Raw genomic sequence first — 16,876 nt, forward strand, 5'->3', positions numbered from 1 at the left:
GGCAAAGGCAGACTTTAGGCTATTGAAGGCTTGTTCGGCCTCTGGAGGCCAGCGTTTGGGATCCGCCCTCTTCTTAGTGAGAGCCACTATGGGTGCTACCAGGGTAGAGAAGTGAGGGATGAATTGCCGGTAGTAGTTGGCAAATCCAAGGAATCGTTGGATAGCTCTAAGTCCTTCAGGGCGAGGCCATTGGAGAACAGCTGAGAGCTTGGCAGGATCCATCTGTAGGCCCTGGTCGGAGACAATGTACCCAAGAAACGGCAGGCTGCGTTGATGGAAAACACACTTCTCCAGCTTGGCATATAAACGGTTGGCCCGTAATCTTCGTAGAACCTGCCGTACATGGGACACGTGGGTCTGCGGGTCGTGGGAGAAGACCAGGATGTCATCAAGATAGACAATGACGCAGACATAGAGGAGGTCGCGGAATATATCATTCACGAACTCCTGGAAGACCGCTGGGGCGTTGCATAGGCCGAATGGCATGACCAGATATTCGTAGTGCCCATCCATGGTGTTGATAGCGGTCTTCCATTCGTCTCCTTCACGAATTCGGATCAGGTTATACGCTCCCCTCAGATCCAGCTTAGAGAAGATCCTAGCTCCACGGAGACGGTCGAATAGTTCGGGGATTAGCGGAAGAGGATAGCGGTTCTTGACAGTCACCTTATTTAGGCCCCGGTAGTCTATGCATGGGCGGAGGGAACCGTCCTTCTTCTGCACGAAGAAAAAAACAGCGCCAGCAGGAGACGTGGATTTACGAATGAAGCCCTTCTGTAAGTTCTCCCGGATGTAGGAGAACATGGCTTATGTCTCGGGCACCGAGAGAGGGTATACTCGACCACGTGGAGGAGAAGTTCCTGGAAGAAGGTCTATAGGGCAATCATAGGGCCGATGAGGTGGTAGAGAGTCCGCCTCCTTGGCCAAAAAAACATCAACGAAGTCATGGTATTCCTGCGGTAGTCCCGAATGAGGCTTGGCGTCAGCAGGTGACCTCGTAGCGCACTTGGGTTGAGGAGGTCTCAGACACCTATTTGGACAGTCCTGGCCCCAGCTGAGAACCTCCCCAGTTCTCCAGTCCAGCTTAGGGGTATGTAGTTGCAGCCAAGGGAGACCCAACAGGATGTTGGAAGAGGAATGGCGCAAAACGTAGAAAGAGATCCTCTCCCGATGTATGGCGCCCACCTGGAGGACTAGGGGTTCCGTCTGGCAGTGCACAGCTTCGGAAAGAATCTCGCCCGTGACCGAAGAGATAGACCGGGGTTGGGTTAGCTGTATCACGGGTAGCCGCCATCTTTGGACCAACGAAGCAGAAATGAAACTGCCAGCAGCGCCAGAGTCGATAAGGGCAGTAGTCTGGAGAACTTGCCCTGTGGGTGTCTGGATGGAGACTGGCATAGTCAACCTTGGAGAGGTGGCATTCACACCTAGGGAGGCCTCTCCCACCGGACCTAGGTGCGAGCGTTTCCCGGACGCTGAGGACGTTGGGGACATCTCTGCCGGTAGTGATCAGCGCCACCGCAATAGAGACAGAGATTCAGCTCCATTCGACGGGCTCTCTCATCAGTCGTCAGACGAGCTCGTTCCACCTGCATGGGGACTTCTGGAGACGACTGGGGCATAGGAGCAACGGGACTCTGAAACACCGGTGCCAGCCGAGGATGGCGACGGGGCAGGCTCAGTCGTCGTTCCTGCCAGACCTCCCCCTCTCTCTCGGAAAATCGGTTGTCGACTCTGGTAGCCAGTAGGATAAGATCGTTCAGAGATGTAGGGAGGTCGCGGGCGGAGAGCACGTCTTTCACTCGACTGGATAGGCCCTTCTTGAAGGTGGCTAATAGGGTGGCCTCGTTCCAGTCCAATTCAGCTGCCAGGGTGCGGAACTGGATGGCATAGTCACCAACAGAGGAGCTCCCTTGAGAGAGGTTGAGAAGAGCAGTCTCAGCTGAAGTAGCACGGGCAGGTTCCTCAAAGACGGAGCGAAACTCGGCCAGGAAGGCCCGGAGATTGGCAGCAACAGGATCATCACGGTCCCACAGTGGCGTGGCCCAGGCCAGAGCTCTACCCTCCAATAGGCTGATGATGAAAGCCACTTTAGAGCGCTCGGTGGGAAACTGACTACTTAAAAGTTCAATATGCATTGTGCATTGAGTCAGGAATCCCCTGCACAACTTGGGATCGCCTCCATATTTACTCGGGAGGGCCAATCGAAGTCTCGAGGTGGCTGTAGGTGGTGGTGGGCGCTGGGCTGTAGTATGCTGCTGTAGGGCGGCAGTCAATTGCTGGATTTGCTGCGACTGTTGCTGGATCTGTTGAGCCTGTTGAGCGACCACTCTGGCTACGTCACGGAGATCAGGCACCTCGCCGGGATCCATGGTTGGAGCCTACTGTAACGCCTGGACTAGTGGATCCACTGGACCGTCACCAGCGATGGCACTAACCTCACCAGGGAGCGGAGTCTAAGGGGCCGCTGGTTTTCACCAGAGCCCGCCGCAAGGCGGGATGGACTTGCTGCGGCAGGCGACCCCCAGGTCGCTACCCCTGGCTTGGTTGCTGGTGACTGCAGGCGAGGCGTGGCAGGAGCCGTAGGCAGGAGATGATACTGGCAATGGTCTGTAGGTGAGACCGCACGTGACAGGCTGAACACAGGAACTAAAGTGTAACGGGGAAGCAGGAACCAGGAACAAGGAGTGGGGACCAGGTAGCGGACAGGGATCAGGAGACAACAGGGAGCTGGGCCAAACGCTATGGGAAGCATGTAGAGGCTCCAACACCTGCAGTGGGGCAGGGCTGGAATTTATAGGGAGTGATAGTGTGCATGACCAATTAGGAGCGCACTGCCCCTTTAAATCTGAGACAGCCGGCGCGCGCGCGCCCTAGGAGGCGGGGACGCGCGCGCCGGCCGGCACAGCGACGGACAGGAGCGTGGAGAGGTGAGGCGCCCCCCGGGGCCGAAGTAACAGCAGCGCCGGGTCCCTGCCTAAGGACACCGGCTGCTGCATGGGGAAGAGAGGAGTCGCGGCGGCGGCCCGGAGCACGGGCCGCCGCCGCGGCCGTGACATACAGACAAGGCACTACCATAAGAAGTAACAATAATATACCAGAGCAATAAATCCTGGAGTGCTCAAACCCGATTGGCATAGAAGACACAATATACTACTACACAAGAAAAGGTATGCCAATAACAACAGTGGCACCTCCAAATGGAAATTGTATGTATATATAGATAAGTAAGTCACTAAAAGTGAAAATAAATATACTTTATTGGTACAAAAGAGCAAGTGAGACACACTGGATAAAAACAATTAAAATACACAAAACAGAACCAAACACTGTGCCGTGTACAGTAGGCACGGCACAAGGACAAGCCGACATATGTATGGGGAATCCTCACTGGTAAGTAATTATGAAGTGAGATAGACACAAGTGCAAGGATGACGCATGATAAACAACAAACAGGCAAAGGCCAAAGAAAAGAATTTGTATCACCAGATAAGAGAATCCATGTCGGCGTCCACAGAACCCCACGCGTTCCGTCCCAAACGGGACTTTCTCAAGGGTACTGATACTTACATCATACAATGTATATATATCCCACTTGCAATCATATTGACAATAATTAATTAATCAAACCTGATGTATATGTCTGGTCCACACTCCCAGACATGGCCGCGGCGTCCACATAAACAAACTGCGCATGCGCTAGTGTGCAATAACAAACCTCCCATCCATGTGACCTCTGCACATGCCAAGCTGCACATGCGCCGATGCGGGACTGCTGCCCACCATATAGGAAGACCATTAAAGAAATTTAAAGAAATAACATACTGAATTGTCATGATAACCCATAGACATAATAAACAATAAATAAATAGAATAAAATGAATTATAAAAAAGCTGATTATAATTACACAGCCCTAAAAGACATTTTTTCTTTCTATTTTTTCTATGTGAGAAAAAAAAATAATGGTGTATAATTGATATTAGAAGAATAGATAAATAGATAGACTACCATATCCGTGGAAAAAGTTGTTAGTTCATGTGCTAACCAATTCCCAACGGTTGTGCAATAAAAATACATATGAACCCGACGTGAACTCAAAATAAACACAAATTATTATATAATATAAACACATCCACCTACATGTGCATTAAGTATTCTCAATCCCATCTACCACCAAAAGAGGAGACATAAACCAAAAACTTAGAAGATAAACAGCTAAATGTGTATGTCAATAATTGTCCGGACCACAGCAGATCCCTACTAGTCGCACAAGTATGTATAAGGTAAGGTCCAATGGTCCGGCACACTAGAGGTACAATGTCGTGGGCCACTCAACGTGCTGCAGTTTTACAGTGAGAAGATAACAGTCGCATGCGCAAATGACCGCTGTCTGGGAGTGTGGAACGGTGCCGGAGAATTACCGGCCAATACAGATGAAGAAATCACGGTAAGGCTGAAATAAATATACCAACCCAAGTATTAACGAATAATATACAAGTATAAAGTAAAATATGAACTTGTAAGATAGACATAAGCATAAGCATGAGAGGCCAGGGGTGCCAACTCCAAGACAGCCCAAGGGGGGCTCCATGTAATCGTAGGGAAAAAGGGAGTTCGTATGGTCTCAATGAGAGAGTTCACATATTTATTCCCCCAAATAAAGGTCAGTATAACCTGGGAGGTCACAGGTCCAGCAGGGATGGAAGGTCCCACAATATGAATGAGTTCAGATCCGATCCATAAAAGACTCAGGCATCAACGGGATGGTGATTAGTCACAGAACACCAACTGTTCTGTTAGAAGATCCAATAAGAGACTCAACGTGGGTTCAGGCTCGGCTGGAAGGAAAGAACAGACTACATGTATTCCATCGGTTTCAAGATCCAATTCCTGTGAATACATCCATGTCCAATACTGGTAGCGACTTGCCGGGAAAAATGTGATTGTCCTTGTGCCGTGCCTACTGTACACGGCACAGTGTTTGGTTCTGTTTTGTGTATTTTAATTGTTTTTATCCAGTGTGTCTCACTTGCTCTTTTGTACCAATAAAGTATATTTATTTTCACTTTTAGTGACTTACTTATCTATATATACATACAATTTCCATTTGGAAGTGCCACTGTTGTTATTGGCATACCTTTTCTTGTGTAGTAGTATAGTGGTCATTTCTTGGTATTTTACTACTAAGCTGATTATCTTCTTACAGACTAGACCTGTTATTGGAGTTATCATTATATATTCTTAAATTATTAGGATACTTAGCTGGTCAATTTATGTTTTATCAGATGTCTGCCATGGAGACTAGCCCTTCGGGAAAAAAGGCTGCCAAACGCAGCCAAACGCGCTGGGTGTGAAACTCGTCTGCCGGATGGATATGAATATCGTACACAGAGTCTTCTTGCAACATTAAGGTTCCTTGTTTCATATGTACAGTCTTATATGATTTACTATGTATGTTACAGTCCGTTGTACTGATTGCCGCCCTAAAAATAATGAGAAACCTGACACGCAAGATGTCGTTATATGGGTTAAAGATTTAATTGAAAAATCCCTTGCAAATAGAGAATGTCGCCATTCCTGCTAGAAGAAGAAATCCAAACGTAGTATTTGTCCTTCTATTTCCCAGCCTGTGAGTATTATTATCCTTGGTTGCTCAGTGGGTTTTTTCCTCAGCTGAGCCTTATTTTTTCTACCCTAGGGGTCAGAATTCAAGGTGATCGATGAAGTGGGAATGTGTCCTCTTCATGTGAATCATCTTCCCCTTCTGAGGACGAAAAGGACATTTTCAAGGGGTATTTCCCTATGGACAGCATTTATAAACTCCATAAAGCTGTTCAGGCCGAAATCCACCCTGAAGAGTTGAAGGATGACATCCATGTCCATGCTGCAAACTGAATGGAAAAAAATGAGAAAAAAACTAAATTTTTAAGTAAGACATTTAAAACTGTCCTCAAGGAGGAACAATCTAAGGACTGGATTAATGCTGCTAAAGTGGACACAGCCATTGCCAAATTGTCCAAACATACTGTGTTACCTACTGAAGACGGCTCTAACCTCAAAGATCTGATGGACAGGAGAATTGAGGTGGCATTTAAAAGATCTTATACTGCTGCAGCTGCCCAAGGGGCAGTTGCTATCTCCTCTGTCAAGGTTTCTAGAAGCCTTAGGAGATGGTTGGCTAAATTCCAGTAGGATCTACAGTCATGGCCAAAAGTTTTGAGAATGATACAAATATTAATTTTTACAAAGTCTACTGCTTCAGTTTTTAAAATGGCAATTTGCATATACTCCAGAATGTTATAAAGAGTGATCAGCTAAAGAGCAATTACTTGCAAAGTCAATATTTGCCTAGAAAATGAATTTTATCCCCCAAAACACATTTCAACATGATTGCAGCCCTGTCTTAAAAGGACCAGCTAACATTGTTTCAGTGATTGCTCTATTAACACAGGTGTGGGTGTTCATGAGGACAGGGCTGGAGATCAATCTGTCACGATTAAGTAAGAATGACACCACTGGACACTTTAAAAGGAGGCTGGTGCTTGGCATCATTGTTTCTCTTCTGTTAAAGGGAACCAATCACTGGAAAAAAGCATATAGAGCTTTTGAAATATGCTGTTAGAGCACACAGCACACTTGCCACACGTGTTTTCATAGCCTCCTTGCCTTCCCTGTGCAAGCCGCAAAGTAACTTTATAAAACTGGTGCCCTGTATGCTAATTACCTGAGGTAGTCATCTGGGCGGTGTGCGGCTAGCAGGTAGTCACGGTCCCCTGGGCGTTCTTCCGCTGGAATCAAATGGCAGAGTAGCTGTGGCGTCACTCGGGAGCGCACCGTGCCCGAGGTCGGCGCGCTTACGTACTGATGCCGGACGCCACCGCACATGCGCAGTGCAGCCGCTTCCATTCCGGCTGGACTGCGCCTGTGCAGAATAGCCTCGAACTCCGGCTCACAGGCTATTTGAGGCTATTCTGCACAGGCGCAGTACAGCTGGAATGGAAGCGGCTGTACTGCGCATGCACGGCGGCGTCCGGCATCAGAATGTCACAGCTACTCGGCCATCTGAATCACGCCTAGAGGGCCGTGATTACAGCGGAAAAATGCCCAGGGGACCGTGACTACCTGCTAGCCGCACACCGCCCAGATGACTACCTCAGGTAATTAGCATACAGGGCGCCAGTTTTATAAAGTTACTTTGCGGCTTACACCGGGAAGGCACGGAGGCTATGAAAACACGTGTGGCAAGTGTGCTGTGTGCTCTAACAGCACATTTCAAAAGCTCTATATGCGTTTTTCCGGTGATTGGTTCCCTTTAACCATGGTTATCTCTAAAGAAACACATGCAGTCATCATTGCACTGCACAAAAAGGGCCTAACAGGGAAGAGTATCGCAGCTAGAAAGATTGCTCCTCAGTCAACAATCTATCGCATCATCAAGAACTTCAAGGAGAGAGGTTCCATTGTTGTCAAAAAGGCTCCAGGGTGCCCAAGAAAGACCAGTAAGCTCCAGGACCGTCTCTTAAAAGTGTTTCAGCTGCAGGATCGGGCTACCAGCAGTGTAGAGCTTGCTCAGGAATAGCAGCAGGCAGGTGTGAGTGCATCTGCATGCACTGTGAGGCGGAGACTCTTGGAGCAAGGCTTGGTCTCAAGAAGGGCAGCAAAAAAGCCACTTTTCTCTAGGAAAAACATCAGGGACAGACTGATATTCTGCAAAAGGTACAGGGAGTGGACTGCTGAGGACTGGGGTAAAGTCATTTTCTCTGATGAATCCCCTTTCCGATTGTTTGGGACATCTGGAAAACAGCTTATTTGGAGAAGACGAGGTGAGCGCTACCACCAGTCTTGTCTCATGCCAACTGTCAAGCATCCTGAAACCATTCATGTGTGGGGTTGCTTCTCAGTCAAGGGAACCAGCTCTCTCACACGCTTGCCTAAAAACACAGCCATGAATTTCCTCCAAGAACAACTTCTTCCAACCGTCCAAGAGCAGTTTGGCGATCAACAATGCCTTTTCCAGCATGATGGAGGCTAATATATACTTTCAATAGGAGGGGATTAAAAGCTCCGGCCGGGATCCCATGCGGCGCTGCAAACAACTGACATGTCGGTTTTCTGCGGCCGAAATTCAGTGAATTGTGGCCGCAGAAAGAAATATGTGCTATGAGAGTTCTGATGCGCCCGCATCAGAAAACTGCAGCCGGAAAGATCATCCGGCTGGTACTTAAGTACTTGCAAAAGGACGCTGGTTGACCTCAGGGAGATCAACCAAAACACTGCAGAGACACCATCACGTGTCTCAACGTCAGTGTATTCTAGAACATTGCCCCCTGGGAAATCAAATATGCAAAAGAACACTGCAGAGACACCATCACATGTCTCGACGTCAGTGAACTAGCCAGACCTTCCCTCCGGGAAGGAACAACCAAGCCAAAGCGTTCTCCAGTCAAGGAAACCACCTCAGCAAGGTATCCATCAACAGACAGCTGCCCCGGGGTTTTTGCCCCTCATCAGTGTGGAGTAGGTTCCTGGCCAGTGGGAGCAATGACCAATAAGTGCATGCAAAAGGACGCTGGTTGACCTCAGGGAGATCAACCAAAACACCGCAGAGACACCATCACGTGTCTCAACATCAGTGTATTCTAGAACATTGCCCCCTGGGAAATCAAATATGCAAAAGAACACTGCAGAGACACCATCACATGTCTCGACGTCAGTGAACTAGCCAGACCTTCCCTCCGGGAAGGAACAACCAAGCCAAAGCAATCTCCAGTTAAGGAAACCACCTCAGCAAGGTATCCATCCACAGACAGCTGCCCCGGGGTTTTTGCCCCTCATCAGTGTGAAGTAGGTTCCTGGCCAGTGGGAGCAATGACCAGTAAGTGCATGCAAAAGGACACTGGTTGACCTCAGGGAGATCAACCAAAACTCTGCAGAGACACCATCACGTGTCTCAACGTCAGTGTATTCTAGAACATTGCCCCCTAGGAAATCAAATATGCAAAAGAACACTGCAGAGACACCATCACATGTCTCGACGTCAGTGAACTAGCCAGACCTTCCCTCCGGGAAGGAACAACCAAGCCAAAGCGTTCTCCAGTCAAGGAAACCACCTCAGCAAAGTATCCATCCACAGACAGCTGCCCCGGGGTTTTTGCCCCTCATCAGTGTGGAGTAGGTTCCTGGCCAGTGGGCGCAATGACTAGTAAGTGCATGCAAAAGGACGCTGGTTGACCTCAGGGAGATCAACTAAAACACCGCAGAGACACCATCACGTGTCTCAACGTCAGTGTATTCTAGAACATTGCCCCCTGGGAAATCAAATATGCAAAAGAACACTACAGAGACACCATCACATGTCTCGACGTCAGTGAACTAGCCAGACCTTCCCTCCGGGAAGGAACAACCAAGCCAAAGCGTTCTCCAGTCAAGGAAACCACCTCAGCAAGGTATCCATCCACAGACTTAAGTACTGGCCGGGATGATCTTTGCACAGACAGGCCGGGTCACGGAACGGCCGGTCTCTTACAGCGTGTGAACATAGCCTTAAAGTGTCACTGTTGTTTTTTTTTGTTTTGTTTTTGCAGAAATCAATAGTACAGGCGATTTTAAGAAACTTTGTATATGGGTTTATTAGGCAAATATGCCATTATCTGCATTCAAAAAGACTTTCCCCAGGTCCCCCCCCCTATCTCTCTCATTCACTGCTCATTATCAGGAACTCTCAACTCTTTTACATCAGTCGGGACCTGTCTGTTCTATGGAGAGGGGAGAGGGGAGAGGGGAGGAGGGAAGAGGGAGATTATTCGCCAGCAGAGAGCAGAAAACAAAGGATTAACCCCTTAACGACATCGGGCGTAAACTTACGCCCTCGCAGCCTGGTACTTAACGCACCAGGGCGTAAATTTACGCCCGATGTTTACCCGACCGCTGCGTGTAAACACGCGGCGATCAGGTAATGATGGCTGCTGTTACTAACAGCAGACCACCGTAGCTTGCCGGCACGGGGGGGTGATTAACCCCTCCGTGCCGACGATCGCTGTAATTGGCTGATTTATCCAAATCCGCCAACTACAGTGATTTTCCGGTTCCCGGGTCATCGGTGACCCGGGGACCCGGAATTTAATGATGATTGGTGCTGTCCAAGACAGCACCAATCATCATTAGTGTGTATACTAGAGGGGGCCACCCCCCAGATCGCTGCTATTGGCCGGCCAAGCCCGGCCGGCCAATAGCGGTAATCAAAGTAAAAATAAATATTTTTACTTTGATCTGCACACCTCAGTCGGTTAGCTGAGGTGCGCAGATCAGGTGTGTGTGGTGTGTAGTGCACCATACTCACCTGATCGTAGCGTCCGGTGCGGCGAATCGGCGATTCCGTGGCGTCCGCTTCTTTCCGCGTCTTCGTTCGGCGTCGGCTTCTTTCCACGTCATCGTTCGGCTTCTTCGTTCGGGTCTTGTCGCGTTTTTTCCAGAGATCTTCGGCTATTTCCGTCAGGTACGTAGTACTGCCCCCTAGCGGCTAGTTAGTGTATATCATACACTAATCAGTGGCTTTGGGGTGAAGAAATAGCATTTTTTTTTTTTGCGCCCTCAATTTTTTTTTTTTTTTTGCGCCCTTTCGCCGCTGAGTGCTGATCAGCATTGCACGTAAGTGCGCCGCTGATCAGCAACTCCGCTTTTTTGGCGTAGGGGTTTTTTTCCCCCCCTTTTCACCCTTTTTTTTCTATATCCTACCGCCACTGTTTGCTGAAAAGTACCGCACATAAGTGCGGCATTTATCAGCAACTCTTTTTTTGGCGTAGGTCCCCCCCCCCCCCCTTACTGTGAAAAACACGTAAAACACAAAACACTACACTACACTACCACACATTACATTACAATACATCTAATAAAGCTTTACACTACACCACATTACATTTACATACCCCCCTACCCCAATCCCCGTATAAAAATGTCACAGAAACGATTTTTGGTGGAAGAGGCGTACGCACTTATCGCCTCTGACACCGAAACAGCCAGTGAGGATGAATGGGGGGATCCTTCATTCCTCCATTCATCCTCATCATCATCATCCAGTGATGATGATTATCCACCACGGCGTCCAAGGAGAACGCCTCGGGCTGCCCCCCGTCAATCCATCGCATCCCATGCCCCCCAGACAAGTCATCCCATCCCGCCCCCTGCCCCCCAGACACGTCATCCTATCCCACCCCCCGTCCCCCAGACAGATGACCCCATCCCGCCCCCCGTCCCCCAGACAGGTGACCCCATCTGGACCCCAGACCCCCAAAATCATCAGCCCTGGATTCCTGGCTTTACGGCAACGGCAGGAATCCAGGTTAACCCCACAGGTCTCAGAGAAATAGACTTTTTCAAGCTCTATTTCTCTGGTGACCTTGTAAATTTGATGGTGGCGCAAACAAATCTGTACGCGCACCAATTCCTGGCCCAGAACCCCTCCTCTTCTTTTGCTAGGCCCATGGCGTGGACCCCTACTGATGCAGCCGAAATTACTAAATTTTGGGGGCTCCTGCTGCACATGGGCCTAGTAAAAAAACCCACAATGCGGCAATACTGGAGTGGGGATATTATATATAATACCCCACTTTACAGAATGGCCATGGGACGGGTACGATTCGAAACCCTCCTAAAATTCCTGCATTATAATGACAATGCAAGGTGCCCCCCACGAGATGACCCCTCATATGACCGACTGTACAAAGTAGTTAGTGGGAAGATCGTTTGGGAACTGATCTTCCCACTGCTGGATAAAGGTTATCACCTGTACGTTGATAACTTTTATACCAGCATCCCCCTGTTTCGGTCACTCGCTGCCCGAGCTACAGTAGCTTGTGGCACGATCCGAAAAAACCAAAGAGGCCTCCCAAGTCACCCTGTTAGAGAAACGATGAGAAGGGGTGCGTGCAAGGCCTATTCCTGTGAAAACATGTTGTTGGTCAGATATAAGGACAAGCGCGATGTCCTTATTCTGACCACAATTCACAGGAATAGCGTCACCCCTGTCCCTGTACGTGGTACCACGAACGTGGTGAAACCTGATTGTATTCTAGAGTACAATCAGTATATGGGAGGAGTTGATCTCTCAGATCAAGTCCTCAAGCCATATAACGCCACGCGAAAAACCAGAACGTGGTACAAAAAGGTGGCCGTACATCTGGTACAAACAGCGATGTACAAGGCTTTTGTGTTGTACCGATGTGCCGGCCACCAGGGGAAATTCCTTGATTTCCAGGAAGCAATAATCAAAGCCCTGATATTCTGCAGCCACGGAGCGGGCCCCAGTGCTTCTGGATATGAAGGACCCCGTATCGTAGAGGGACAACATTTTCCAGGTGAAGTCCCCCACACTGGAAAAAAGGGGAGATCCCAAAAGAAGTGCAGAGTGTGCCACAAAAGGGGGATCAGGAAGGACAGCATTTACCAGTTCTAAATTATCAATATTCTGTCCCTTATTCTTATTTCAGGGGTCACGTTGATCCAGGGATTAGTCTGATTGCCATTATGGAGTCGGGAAGGAATTTTTCCCCTGTGATGAGGCTACTGTTTTCTGCCTCACAAGGGTTTTTTTGCCTTCCTCTGGATCAACACAGGTTGAATTTGATGGACTCCTGTCCTTTTCAACCTTATAAACTTCTAAATGGCCCAATACCCCGAAATTAATTAAAATTTTCCCCAACTAAATAGGCATGGCCCCCATTCCCATTAGAGGATGCCATGATGCAATTAGAAAGCCCCTGTGCGGCCAGGACAGTACAAACCCCCCACAAGTGACCCCATTCTGGAAACTACACCCCATAAGGAATCTAACAAGGGGGGCAGCGGGGATATGCCCCCCTGGTGACGGGCACATTTGTGCTGTGAAAGTGAAAAAAATAGTATTTTTAATCTTCACAGCACATGTTCTACATATGTGCCCGTCACCAGTGGGGTCCATATGCTCACTGCACCCCTTGTTAGATTCCTTATGGGGTGTAGTTTCCAGAATGGGGTCATTTGTGGGGGGTTTCTACTGTCTTGGCAGCACAGGAGCTTTGTAAATGCAACATGGCCTCCGTCCTCCATTCCAGCCTCTAAATGGCGCTCTGTCCCTTTGGTGGCTTGCCCTGTGCCCATATGGCACATTATGTCCACATGTGGGGTATTTTCGTACTCAGAGAAAATTACCCTACACGTTTTGCATTTATTTTCTCTTTTAACCCCTTTTGGAAATGAAAAATATCAAGGCTGGACCAACATTTAGTGTAAAAAAAATATATATTTTTACACTAAATCATTGATCTAGTCTTTATTTTTTCATTTTCACAAAGGGTTAAAAGATAAAATAAACACTAAATGTGTAGCGCAATTTACCCCAAGTATGGAAATACCCCACAAATGGACATAAAGCATCATGCGGGTGCAGAGTAAGCCTCCAAAGGGAAGGAGCGCCATTTGGCTAGAATGGATGGTGAATGCCATCTCGCATTTACAAAGGCCCTGTGTTGCCAAGATAGTGGAAAACCCCCACAAGTGACCCCATTCTGGAAACTACACCCCTCAAGGAATCTAACAAGGGGTGCAGTGAGGATATTGACCCCTTGATGACGGGCACATTTGAGCCGTGAAAGTGAAAAAATTAAATTTTTTACTTTCACGTCATATTGTTCCACATTTGTGCCCATCACCAGTGGGGTCCATATGCTCTTTGCACCCCTTGTTAGATTCCTTGAGGGGTGTAGTTTGCAGAATGGGGTCACTTGTGGGGGTTTACCACTGTCTTGGCAGCATAGGGTCTTTGTAAATGAAACATGGCCCGTGAAATCCATTCCAGCCAAATCCAGCCTCCAAAAGCCAAATGGCGCTCCTTCCCTTTGGAGGCCCATCTTGCGGCCGCAATGCGCTTTATGTCCACATGTTGGGTGTTTCCGTACTCGAAACAAACTGCTCTACACGCTTTGAGCTTTTTTTCTCTTTTAAACCCTTGTGAAAAGGGAAAAAATCAAGTATAGACCAACATGTAGTGTAAAAATTTTTTCATTTTTACACTAAATCATTGACCTAGACTTGTTTTTTTCATTTTCACAAGGGGTTAAAAGAGAAGAAACAAAAGAAAACGCGTAGAGAAATTCCCCCGTGTACGGAAATACCCCACATGTGGACTTAAGGCACTATGCAGCCGCAAGACGGGCCTTCAAAGGGAAGGAGCGCCATTTAGCTTTTTGGGGCTGGATTTCGGTAGAATGGATTTCAAAGGCCATGTTGCATTTAAAAAGTCCCTGTTCTGCCAAGCCAGTGAAAATCCCCCACAAGTAACCCCATTATGGAAACTACACCCCTCAGGGAATGTAACAAGGGGTGTAGTGAGCATATGGACCCCACTGGTGACGGGTACAAATGTGGAACAATGTGGCTTGAAAATGAAATATTACATTTTTTACACTATAATGTTGGTCTAGCCTTTAATTTTTCATTTTCACAAGGGGTTAAAAGAGAAAAAAAGCCACAAAATGTGTACAGCAATTTCCCCAGAGTCCGTAAATACCCCACATGTGGACATAAACCGCAATGTGGGTGCAGGGCAAGCCTCCGAAGGGAAGGAGCGCCATTTGGATTTTGGAGGTTGGATTTGGCTAGAACAGATGATGAATGCCATGTCGCATTTACAGAGCCGTCGTGCTGCCAAAACACTGGAAACCCCCCACAAATGACCCCATTCTGGAAACTACACCCCTCAAGGAATCTAACAAGGGGTGCAGTGAGGATATGTACCCCTGGATGACGGGCACATATGTGCCGTGAAAGTGAAAAAATGAAAATTTTCAATTTCACGTCACATTTTTCTACATTTGTGCCCGTCACCAGTGGGGTCCATATGCTCACTGCCCCCCTTGTTAGATTCCTTGAGGGGTGTAGTTTCCAGAATGGGGTCACTTGTGGGGGGTTTCCAGTGTTTTGGCAGCACGAGGGCTCTGTAAATGCGACATGGCCCTTGAAATCCATTCCAGTGAAATCTAGCTTCCAAAAGCCAATTGGCGCTCCTTCCCTTTGGAGGCTTGTGCTGCGCCCGCTTGGCACTTTATGTCCACATATTGGGTATTTCCGTACTCGGGAGAAACTGCACTACATGTTTTGTGTCTTTTTTTTCCTCTTATCCCTTTGTGAAAATGAAAAATTGAAGGCTAGAACAACGTTTTAGTGTAAAAAATAAATTTTTCTTTTTTCACGCCATATTGTTAGGAAAATCTGTGAAGCACCTGTGGGGTCCAAATGCTCACCGCACCCCTTGTTACATTCCTTGAGGGGTGTAGTTTTCTAAATGGTGTCCCTTTAGGGGTGTTTTTTAGGTTTTTGCACCCCAGAGCCTCTGCCAACCTGAAGTGGTACAGTCAGAAATGACCAAATATAACGGAGCCATTGAAATTCACTAGGCGCTCCCTTATATCTGAGGCTTGTGGTTGCGTCAAATAGCGCAATAGGGCCACATATGGGGTATTTCTATAAACTGCAGAAACGGAGAGATCAATATTGGGGTGCATTTCTCTGGTAATAAGTTTATAAATATAATAAAATATTGGATTACAATAAAATCTATGCACGGAAAATTAAAATTTTCAAATTTCTTACACACTTAGCTTTTATTTCTGTGACTCCCCTAAAGGGTTAAAACACTTTCTAGATATGCTTTTGCAGAGTGTGGGGGGTGCAGTTTCTGAAATGGGGTGCTTTGTGGGGCTTTCTAACATACAGGCCCCTCAAATACACTTTGGGGCTCGGTTCAGACGTTGTAACTGTGCGGCTGTATTTGCGGCTCTAATTGTGCGGCGTTATTTTTGGTGGTTCGTGTGTATGCTTGGAAGTATAGGATATGCGGCTGCACAGTGCACACTATGTCTGAATCTACGGCCCTATCGTAAACGGACCCGTAAAAAATGAACAAGACCATTGTTTGCGGCTGGACATGCGGCCGAGGATTGACAGGCGGTCCGTACGGAGTACTTCAAAAATAGCCGGCAATGATGCCGAATGCCGATGCCTCTAATAGTTAATATATTAAATTACTAAAACACATTTTCTTTGTAATAAAGACACTTTCGTTGTTCAATAATTTATTTCTAACGAATCCATCATTTTGCAATTAAAAATACTGTTAAAATAAATAGATATATAAATAAATGTATATTTATCTATATATTTATTTTTTGACAGTATATTTAATTGCACAATGATGGATTCGTTAGAATTAAATTATTGAACACCGAAACTGAATTTATTTCCACGAAAATGTGTTTTATTAATTAAATATTAATTAGTACAGGAAGCTCCTATAAGCCATTAATTCATATTCCCGGCAATAGAGCATTCTGTACTAATCATCACTTTACTTTAATTAAAACATCAAATGTTTCTTCTAATTATGTTATGACAATAGCATTATTAGAAGAAACATTAAGAATTATATGTGCGCTCAGCTGATTGGCTGTTCGGCTGAGCGCACATATAATGAGCCGGTCCGCAGTACAGTGACTTCATTGTGCTGCGGACCAGCGAAGAGGACACATCGGGGTGAGTATAGAGCTCTCCCCACCCCCTCCCCTGCACTGCACCCCTCCCAGCAAGGAAGGGGGGTCACTTAACCCCTTCCTTGCTGGGATGGGTGCAGTCTGACATCCGTCTGGCGCCCAGGGGGTTAAGGGGGATGCAATACATCCTCCCTTAACCCCTTAGGGGTCAGACTGTAAGCAGCGATCTGTAAAGATGCTGCATACTGTAAGGAGCACAACACCGCTCACAATGATGGGTGTTGTGCTCCTGTTTGTGTTTTTTTTGTGTGTTTCTCCCTTTTTGTTTTTCAGATATCGGTATCCTGGGGATTAC

Source organism: Dendropsophus ebraccatus, chromosome 1, assembly GCF_027789765.1.
Source record: "Dendropsophus ebraccatus isolate aDenEbr1 chromosome 1, aDenEbr1.pat, whole genome shotgun sequence".
Taxonomy (NCBI): Eukaryota; Metazoa; Chordata; class Amphibia; order Anura; family Hylidae; genus Dendropsophus; species Dendropsophus ebraccatus.